Source organism: Trachypithecus francoisi, unplaced genomic scaffold (assembly GCF_009764315.1).
Source record: "Trachypithecus francoisi isolate TF-2019V2 unplaced genomic scaffold, Tfra_2.0 Lachesis_group1, whole genome shotgun sequence".
Classification (NCBI taxonomy): domain Eukaryota; kingdom Metazoa; phylum Chordata; class Mammalia; order Primates; family Cercopithecidae; genus Trachypithecus; species Trachypithecus francoisi.
The window spans coordinates 148,650,922-148,662,190 of NW_022681454.1; the positions used below are offsets into that span (position 1 = coordinate 148,650,922).

Consider the following 11,269-nt stretch of genomic DNA (forward strand, 5'->3'; position numbering starts at 1 on the left):
AACTGCTCCAGGAGGTTAAAAAAGGCAGGGACCTTAGCCATGTTAACCCTCAGATGGTGGTAGTAAAGACAGCTTTATCCATGGGCTCTGGCAAAGTGAAGATGGTGAAACAATTCTGAAGAAAGGGAGCTGTGCTCTTGGGGTCAGACAGAATTTCAGTAGTGATCAAGGTTCACCTTTGCCACTCAAAGTGTGGCCCATGAACCAGAAGAATCAGCATGACCTGGAAACTTATGCTACCTACAGAATCTTGAGCCCTACCTCAAACTTACTGAATCAGAAATACGCATTTTTCAAAACTCCAGGTGATTTTTTGCACATGAAGATTTGAGAAGCACTGGTATACACCATTTCCCTACTGGTTTTCCCACAGTAGAAGCCTGAACTTACTAAGAAGGGACACAGATTTTCTAGCCCAGTGAAAAGTTGATCTCATTCTCATTTCAGTAAAATCCAATGAATGACTATGCTTTCCTTCATTACTTATTTTTTGACCACTCCCATTGTTTCATTTTGGGAACAATTCCTCACTGCATGTGATTCTGGCAAGGCTGTCAGTCATATAGTCTGGGCACTAGATTGAGGTTGGCTAGAAACAATTTGTTTTTCTCCTGGGGATCGATCTAGAGAAGAGTGTCTTTATTCTTCTGAAATCCTAAGGTGCAGGAAAAATATAGGCTTGAGACTGGGACTGGCAGGGATATCTTAGCTACCATATGTAGAGAAAATCTGCTTGAGAATGAAGCCAGAGGAGCCAGGCAGAGCAGAAAGGTAGAGAGAGAGAGAAATCATTTGAGCACCTGAGACCAGTTGTGCCCAAAGGCAGACAACCCTGAGACTTTCCAGTTGAGTGAGCCAATACATTCAGTTTAGCTTAAAGCAGTTTTAAGTTAGTTTTTTTGTCATTTGTAGCTTTAAAAAAAAGTGGTTCAGACCAATATATTCCTGAAATTGGATCATCAGATCTTGCAAACCAGAAACCTTGACATCTGGAAACCTGGAAATAAATGAAGAGAATAAGTTCATTATAAAGTTCACAACCTGTAATTTGACCACTGTGCGAGTGAGTTTGTGTGAGTATCTGTAAGAATAATCTGAGTATAAATGTAGAAGGTTTAAAACTTTTAGGCACTCATAAGCCCTAAATACCAGTTATCTGGATAATTGCAGCAGGCTGTGTTTATTTTCTGGATTTAGAGACAATGCCTATTGAAATTAATATTCAAATTTATGCCAACTAAGATGCAAATCAGGTTGGCTTTGGTGCTTTAAAAACAAGAGAATAGGATTGCAGCACTGGCATTTCAATGGTGCTGATGCTTTGAGGAAAGAAGACAAAGAGGGCTAGAATGCAGATGAAACATGTTTCCTTGGACTACCCAATGCAAATGGGAAATTTATAGCTCTGTAAACTGTTTTAAAACATCAAACAATACCTCAATTTAATATAGCAGCTTACCCATTCATTAATTTACTCAGTGCAAACACTGCAACTTTCAGAAATGACGCTCCCCATAAATACAATCTACAACCACAAAAAATTGAAAAAAACACAAAAGAAAAGATGTGCTTTTACTCCTGCCAAATTTCAAAATCTAAATCTACAACTGTTTGTTCCACTTGAAACACTGAAGCCTGCTTCTCTTCTATAATCAACTGATATCCACTCTTGGACATCTATTTCACCCTTCTGTGTCTAGTTCAATATTATGCATGGTATGTATACGTATTTTTAAATTATCCATTAAAATTAGGTTAAGTCATAACAGAAACTTGAAGAGTAGTAGCTTAAATAAGGTAGAAATGCTTTTATTTCTTAATAAAAAAAAATGCATGGAGTTGGACAGCCCTGGGCCAGTAGAGTGTCTCCATGGTTATTGAGAACTAAAGATTCTTCCAGATTCTCAAACACAGAGTATAGAATGTGGTGCTCATCCTCTATGTTCAAGGCAACTACTGGGTCTCTCTAGCCATAAAATCCAGTTTCCCAGCAGCAGGATGGAAAAAAAGAAGAGTTTGCCACCTCTTATTTTTTTTTTTTTTAGAAAAAACTTGCTGGAGGAAGTTCCAAAAGGTTATACTTTTACAAAGTATATCTGCTTACATCTCATTAATCAGAATTTATTTCTATGCCGTGGGTAGCTATGGGAGAAGCTGGAAAATGTGGTCTTTTAGCTGGGAGGCCATGTGCCCTGATAAAAATCATTATTCTGTTAATTTGGGAGAGATACAGAGAACAAGAATGTCATTAGATAACTCTGCTCCAAATATTAAATATGCATGTGTTTATCAATTTATTTTGTGTTTCCCCCACTGGAAACTAGCTCCACATGGGCAAAGACTTTGTTTTCTTCATGGTTGTAGCCTTAATATTATTTTATATTTCTCTTCTCTGAGTTTTTTTCTGGTAGTTTAAGAACATTGATCAACCAGACTGCTGTTTTGAGAAGAATACAGACACTGCATTCAGATTCAGTGAGAAAGGGTGCTTTGATCAACTAACATTGTCTGCGGTGGTCCATCCATGTGTGTTGGGTTTTACTATTACTGGCTTAAGCATTCTCTATAACCACGAGCTTGCAACTAAAATGCTTAGAAATGTATGGCTACCATAAAGCCAGTTTAAATCTATATGCCAAAAGGCCTTATTTAAATTTGTTGTGTCCAGTGTTTTATTCTAAGTAAAGATAGTATTCTCTGCAAGTTTTTTTTTTTCTTATGTGGAACTCTCTTGTGTAGTTTTAAATTTCACAGGGATCCAGAGTGTTGCTAAAGGAATTATATGCAAATTCCAAGTTACATTTAGTTGGCAAATTCTTACTAGAAAGTTGCTGGGAAAAGAGAGTTTTGCTTTTCTTTAAAAGACAAAATGGAAAAACAGGTCATGAGTCTTATGCTGTCATAGCAGAGATGCAATTCTATGACATGTGTATCTTCTGATTCATTTAGAAAGCAAGAGGGGGCCTGGAGGAGTGATAAGGACTTTTCAAGTTCAACACAAATGCTAGAAAGAAACGCTTAGGCTTTCTCTTTATTTAGCTCCAACAAGCCAAGCATGGGGACAAAAAGGCCAGAGTTAAATTAAACCGCAATTAAAAATAGCTAAGACTATTGAGTAAAGCACCAAATTGCATCTAAAAAATGATGTCTTTAAAAAGCTGTCATTGCAGCAACCTTCTTTTTGTGCCCCACACAACATATTTCATCAGCGTTGGTGACAAGACAGTGACTTGGTGAGGCCGTGATTCTTTCAGAGGGAGGGAATTCTGCAACCCCTCACAAAGATAAACTGGAATTTTCAGAGTGTGGTTTGAAAAGCCCCCTTAAAGCCTCTTATACACATCCACTGGGGCACGTGTCCCTCTCTCTGATGACTTACCCACTTGTAAATCAGGAATTACTGCCTTATTGGAATGATCTGCATTGCTATTTAATTTTTATCTTGTTTAGCTGCATCCATGGAGAATGGCCCATTTGTATATAATATCTGGTAATTCCAGATCTTAGTTTGGATTCTTTCAAAAACAAAGTTTAAGGGTCTTGGAAGCGGATTGTGTATCTGGTAGGTGGTCTCAGAAGGAGTGAGAAAACAGATTAAGACAGGGAAGGAGGAAAATATACGAGTGTGTTATTGAGGTCACACTATGGGCAATAGGGTCTTCATTATACCAGGACACAGAAAAGTATACAAATACGTCCCAGAATTGTCCCTCTGAAGTATGGAAGTTTGGTGCATTTCTGCACTGACACCCTTCCTACTGGTTGTGTGTTGCCCCAGGGGCGTTAGCATACAGCAGCCCCCGACTTTGGGGCTGTGCACTTGTGTGGACAGAGTACTCACTGGCATCAGAGAACCCTGATCATTACTGGCTTGCAGAAAGGCTCATGAGACCTTGATTTGAGATGGACAATGACAGAACAAGGTGAGTCTGGCATTTACTTGGAGCTGTCTGCTGCAGCTACAGCTAAAGTCAGAGGTGGATTGAGGGGGAACGATGGGGAGGGAGAAGGTGAGTACCAGAGGTGTCTGCTGCAGTCTCTGTCTGTGAACTGGAACTCAGTTAATGCTCAGCAGTTTCATTTGGGCCTCATGGCTATCATCAATGCATTTTTTTTTTGAGATAGAGTCTCGCTCTGTTGCCAGGCAGGAGTGCAGTGGCGCGATCTCAGCTCATTGCAACCTCCACCTCCCAGGTTCAAGCGATTCTCCTGCCTCAGGCTCCTGAGTAGCTGGGACTATAGGTGCACCGCCATGCGCAGTTAATTTTTGTATTTTTATTAGAGACGGGGTTTCACCATGTTGGCCAGGATAGTCTCAATCTCTTGACCTCGTGATCCTCCCATCTCGGCCTCCCAAAGTGCTGGTATTACAGGCATAAGCCACTGTGCCCGGCCCATCAATGCATTTGATTATACATTTTTAACTAAGGAGACAATTTAAAATTGGTGCTAACCTAAAGTTAACAAAGTGAGGACTAACATCACAGTAGCCATCTTACATCTTATACAGATGTAATTCAAATCCTTGGAGTCTCCTCTCTCTTTCTTCCTGCTGTTTAACTTTCAAATACCCCTTCTGCAAGCTACTATCTCTACCCAAGGTAGGGATGGAAAAGCAAGGTGGTGAAAATAGAATCTGTCAAATACTGTCACTTGTTAGAAACTCTTTTAAAAGTCCTTATGGAATAGGAAGCTGAGATTGTTGGCCAAAATGAGATTTGGGGATTACATGCGATTTGAATTTCTCCATGCTATTCAATTTCTATAGTTAATTGGGACATGACTCATAAGTCTAAATAATTGGCATAGAACGGCAAAAAGAAAGATGCATGAACTGCTTATTAGTGATGCAGCTGCATTGCCTGTGTGTGGTGGCCATGGTGGGCAAAGGATGCAGGGGCAGCAGAGCCTGGTGGAGCCTGCAAGGCTTTGTGGTTTTGAGCCTGCCCTTGGCTAGCCATGAGACACAGGGCAAGATAACCATCCTCGTTGAGCCTCTGTTTCCTCAGCTATAAAACAGAAGCAATAATAGTTTCCTTGCAGGGTTATTGAGAGGATTAAGTATAATTATGCAAAATGTCTGGCATATTGAAACTGTAGTGTTAACAAGTCAATGGATAAATAAATGAAAAATCTCATTTCTATTTTGTATTCTACTTTGACTTAGTTTCTGGGCAAAGTTTTCATTTACTGAAACCAACTGCTTTGACTCATTTTGACTTAGTCATTGAATGTAAAATTAGCAAGTCCCTTGGGTTGATATTGAGCTGAAAATACAGATGCCAGGAGGTCAACGCTTTCCCCATTTTACCCATTCCAAGAAGATGGAGCCATCTCAGTGAACAGAATGACTGCTCCCAAACCCAGAGTATCCAGCAGTAACTGGTCCCACAGCAGTCCCCCTCCTGTGGCCACTGCTGGTATTCTGGACGTGGTGAGAAGAAAGGCAGGTCCAGAGCAGGATGGATGGGGGCAACCTCTGGTGGTTCCTCATCATCCCAAGCTGTCTGGATCTATTGTAGGGGAGGACTTTGGCTCAGTCTGCAGCCCAAGGTAGACCATTCTGGAAAGCAACAGGGCCCTGGTCTTCAAATCTGGAGGTCCATGAAGACTTTCCAAGAGATACACAGGCATGCTTAGATTTAAGGGACTCTATTTCCAGTTCATCAGCTTTCATATGTACTCCTTCTAAACTGAGTAGAGGTGACCTGAAAACAAGACTGTTTCTCTCTTCCGTGTTCCCTTTAATAGTCTCCCTTCTACTTCACTAGAGAAAAGCAAGTATCTCCCACCTATCTCAAAGCATACCACAGTACATGCCCAGGATGTCAAAAAGACTGTGACTCCAAACAAAGGGACAAGTAGAAATACACTACTCTTTGTTTGTTTGTTTGTTTTGACAGGGTCTTACTCTGTTGCTCAGGCGGGAGTGCAGTGGTGCGATCTCAGCTCACAGCAGCCTCAGTCTCTCAGGCTCAAGCAATTCTCCCACCTCAGCCTCCTGAGTAGCTGGGATTACAGGTGTGCACCACCACGCCTGGCTAAATTTTATATTTTTTGTAGAGATGGGGTTTCTCCATGTTGCCCAGACTGGTCTCTAACTCCAGGGCTCAAGTGATCTGTCTGCCTCAGCCGGGCCTCTTTTTTTTTTTTTTTTAACTTTTATTTTAAGTTCAGGGACATGTACAGGTTTGTTACATGGGTTAACTCATGTCATAGGGGCTTGTCGTACAGATTATTTCATCACCCAGGTACTAAGCCTAGTACCCATTAGTTATTTTTTTCTGATCCTCTCCCTCCTCCTGTGAAAAGCCCCAGTGTCTGTTCCCCTTTTTGTGTCCATGTGTTCTCCTCATTAGCTCCCACTTATAAGTGAGAACATGCAGTATTTGGTTTTCTGTTCCTGGGTTAGTTTGCTAAGGATAATGGCCTCCAGTTCCATCCATGCTCCTCTAAAGCACATAATCTCATTCCTTTTTTTTATGGCTGCATAGAGTACACTATTTTTTTTAAAAGACCTTGAATTTTCCATAATCCACATATTGCTGAAGAAACATTTCCTGCTGAGGGAGATCCCTGTGACTCCGAAAAGGAATAACAGGGGCAGGATGTTTTTCAATGGTAAGGCTGGGAGTGTTACCTGTCTATCTGTAGAGGTGACTGTTACGGAGGTATGTCTCAACACATTTATTTGGATTAATAAACGAAGCCAGATATGTGTGACAAAAAGTAAGCCTGATTTGGCCAACTGGTTTGACAATGAGGACCTTTTATATGGCAGACATTTTCCATTAATCAATGAGGTAAACGTGTATCTCGTAAGTTGAATTAAAAATATTTAAAACGTGATAATACGAAGGCATTTAATAAGAAATATAAATATTAGAAAAGGTCTAGTGAAATAAGCAATAATTTGGTTTTCCCAATCCTTTAAGTGTGTATCAGGTTAAACAAGGTATACCTCAGTGAATGACTAGACTGTACAAATGACAGTCATTCATACATGTGGCAAACGATCATAAGAATAAAAGCTCAATGTCACTAATCATTAGAGAAATGGAAGTCAAAATGACAATTAGATACCATCTCACACCAGTGAGAATGACTATTATGAAAAAGTCAAAAAATAACAGGTGCTGGTGAGGTTGTGAAGAAAAAGGAATGCTTATACACTGTTGGTGGGAATGTAAATTAGTTCATCCATTGTGGAAGTCAGTGTGGAGATTCCTGAAAGACCTAAAGACAGAAACACCATTTGACCCAGGAATCCCATTACTGGGTATATACCCAAATGAATGCAAATCGTTCTATTATAAAGACTCATGCACATGTGTGTTCATTGCAGCACTGTTCACAATAGCAAAAACATGGAATCAAGCTAATGATAGATTCCATTAATGATAGACTGGATAAAGAAACTGTAGTACATATACACCACAGAATACTATGCAACCGTAAAAGAGAATGAGATCATATCCTTTGCAGGGACATGAATGAGCTGGAGGCCATTATCCATAGCAAACTAATGCAGGAACAAAAAACCAAATACCGCATGTTCTCACTTATAAGTGGGAGCTAAATGATGGGACCACATGGACACAAAGAGGGGAACAACACACACTGAGGCTTATCAGAGGGTAGAGGGTAGGAGGAGGGAGAGGATTGGAAAAAATAACTAATGGGTACTGGGTTTAATACCCGGGTGACAAAATAATCTGTACAACAAACTCTTGTGACACACGTTTACCTATGTAACAAACCTGCACATGTACTTCTGAACTTGAAATAAAAGCTTTAAAAAGTGCACAGATTGCGAGCATACGCATAATGAATTCCCACAACCTGAACACACCTGTGTAACAATACCCAGGTCAGAAAACAGAACAAGGTCAACAGTTCTGAAGCCTTTCTGGTGATCCCTTCTAATCACTACCCACCCTCCAAGGTGAACCACCATCCTCATCAGTACCAGTACGGATTAGTTCTCCCTTCTTTTTTTGTTATTTATGTAAATGGAATTATACAATTTTAAAAAAAGATAGTAATTTGATAAATTTTGGTAGAAACTTTCAAGTGTATGTCTCAGCATTTAAGAAAGCAGATGATTCTAGTAAGTGGGTACCAAATTATTTGATTAGTTGGGTGGGTTTCAACTCTTTGCTTTCAATAACATTAAAGGAGGATTTAATGGAGTTGTCAGCTCTCAGACATTAAAATAATTTATGATGAAAGAATAACTTTGTTATTTGTGGAATGAAAATCAGAAAGAGTTTAAAGAATTGAGTAGTATCTCTAAAACATGCATATTTGCCTTCCATATACACCTTCCATACATACCTTCCATAAATACATAAATATCTATATTTATGTGAGGAAAGTATCTCAGCAATTATATTTTAAAACACAGTAAGTAGAAGTAAAATTGTTTCTGAAACTGTCTTATTCTAGCAAAAAGTAATGTTAATCCATAGATTCATCAATAATTTAAAAAGAAGCCTCATTTATCTCATTGCAAGCTATATTTTGGAAAAAATTTGCCTCTTAACAATTACTTATCAAGATTTATAATATATTGATATTTTATTGCCAAGAAGTTTATACTAGTATAAAATTCTGTGGGGAAAATATAATAAAAATACAAGTTCAAAGAGAAATAAGAATGATGTAAAACTTGGAACTGTAAGGGAAGATCACATCTATATACTTTAAAGAATGATGGGCACCAAAATAGTATTTTAGTTCAATTAGATAAATGTAAGAGTGATGTGATTTTTTAAGTCAGCATTTAAAATAATAATACAAAAAATTACATCCTTTGCAAATATTTGAACTTATAAATGAAGAATTTAAATACTAAGTTATAAATGTGCTGCAGGGTGTTATGGTCTGAATGTGCCCCCACAATTCATGTTTTGGAAACTTACTCCTCAGTGCAGCAGTGTTGGGAGGTGTTGCCTTTTGGGAGATGTTCAGGTCCTGAGGGCTCTGACTTCATAGATAGATTATGGCTTCTATAATAAAAAGCTTTTGGGAGGCGTTTGCTCTCTTTCACTCTTCTGCCATGTGAGGACACAACATTCATCCTTCTATTCATCAGATGCTAGTGCCTTGATCTTGGGCTTCGCAGCCTCCAGAGCTGTGAGAGAATACATTTCTGTTCTTCATAAATTACCCAGTCTATGGTATTCTGTTACAGCAGCACAAAGTGAACTAAGATAAGGGATATATTAGTTTTTCAAAATTCTATTAGAGGATATTTGAGAAAAAAAGAATAAGAAAACCACTGCAATAGGGCAGGGGAACCCAACCCCATGGACTAGTACTGGTCCATGGCCTGTTAGGAACCAGGCTGAACAGCAGTAGGTGAGCAGCGGGCAAACGAGCGAAGCTTTATCTGTATTTATAACCACTCCTCATTGCTCACATTACTGCCTGAGCTCTGCCTCCTGTCAGATTGGTGGTGGCATTAGATTTTCATAGGAGCATGAATCCTATTGTGAATTGCACATGCGAGGGATCTAGGTTGCACACTCCTTATGAGAATCTAATGCCTGATGATCTGTCACTATCTCCCATCACCCCCAGATGGGACTGTCTAGTTGTAGGAAAACAAGTTCAGGGTTCCCAGTGATTCTACATTATGGTGAATTGTACAATTATTTCTATTACAAATGTAATATTATATCTATTACCATGTAATAATAATAGAAATAATGTGCACAATAAATGTAATGTGCTTGAATCATCCCTAAACTATCCTCCCCACCCCCAGTCTGTGGAAAAATTGTCTTCCAGGAAACTGGAACACAACTAGTGACATGAGAGGACAATAGGAAAAAAACAAGGGCCCAAACAGGAGTCATGTCAGGGAGCTCAGATTTCATTTTAGATGCCATGGAAGTCCATGGAAAGATTTCTGTGTACTAACTAATGTACAATAGGAGGCCATATTGTAACTCCAATAAGAGATAATGGTGGCTTTGATTGAGATGATATCAGTAAAGACAGACATAAATGGACAGATTTGAAGTTTTTTTTTGTTTTTTTGTTTTTGTTTTTGTTTTTGCTACTTTTGGTTCACAATTCGACGGGGGTGACTGAACAAAAGTCCCTCATATCCAATCCATCATCACGTCATCACGTCATATCTCCAGGGCCAAATATAAAAGTGTTTACTGTATAAATAAGTGGGATCCCACAAATCTAGACTTTGCCTCTTGGATACGTATATGGCTGGGATTTCTCACAAATGGGCTGAATGTGTTACATTAAGGAAATGGAGAAGATTAAAATAAAAAACTTTTTTAACCCATAAGAGACCCTCGCTCGTCAGGTTTTCTGCAGGATTGTGAGGGGAATGGATTTGAGAAATCCTTCTCTCTGCCAAGGAGCCGCACCAGTAGCGCGAATGATCTGACTCAGGGAGAACCTGGCTGTCCTGTATCACTCCGCTTAGTTTTCTCTTAGGTTTTAAATTTCTTCCATTTCCTTGACCGTTTCAGATCTCTTTACACCCCAGGATAGAATGTAAGAGTGGGAATCTGCCATAACACCTTTGGAGAAAATAGATTCTAGATATATCCAATAAATCCAGCCCAGAAAGTAACTCCCTTTAACAAACAGAATGGCTGATAGAGGGGGAAGAATCATGTAGAAAACAAACCACCAAGAACACCCCGAGGAAGTCAGCGTTTTGCTCCTGACAGCCCGTGGGAGGGCACTGCCTGCCCCTTCCCCTCAGCTCCTCCTCCAGCTCCAGCCCCAGTGGGATGCTGGGTGAGGAAAATGACCTGCCGTTTCTGTAACAAGCTGGGTACAGACACAGCAAGTGGGCTTCTGGAGGATAAGGCAGATGGCCTCAGGTCCTCCTCCTTGCTCTGCATGCGGCCATGTTAAGAGAGTTCCGCGTGGCCGCACTGCCTCCCGGGATTGCCCATGGTTCCCTCTCCAGTCAAAGCGGATCACCCAGAGGGGTCTATGTTACAAGGGAGGAAGGGGAGGAGGCAGATTCAGCTTTAAAAGCAGCTGAGGAGACCCCCTCCTCCTTTTGGGTTTATCTTTGATTATCTACTTACTAAGTGGGTTTATCTTTGATTATCCACTTACCATCTGGGCCGGTGGGCAAGGGTAGGAGATGAATGGAGTTTATTGATCACCATTTCCGTCGCCTTTCTTTCTCCTGCCACAGCCTCCTGCGCGGCATCCCTGTGTCACTCCCTCTCCGCACTGCAGCCCGACATGAGCAAGGAGCCAGGTTTGCAGTGGCCAT

The 11,269-nt window shown here is 40.1% G+C and overlaps 1 long non-coding RNA gene across 1 annotated transcript; it reads right to left on the reverse strand.

Moving 5' to 3' along the window:
- Positions 1 to 483: 483 nt before the first annotated feature.
- Positions 484 to 10,892, reverse strand: LOC117084827. The gene is made up of 3 exons (XR_004437692.1): positions 10,791 to 10,892; positions 8,925 to 9,136; positions 484 to 997 (listed from the first exon to the last, which is right to left on the reverse strand). It is a non-coding gene; the product is annotated as an uncharacterized LOC117084827 (long non-coding RNA).
- Positions 10,893 to 11,269: the final 377 nt, after the last annotated feature.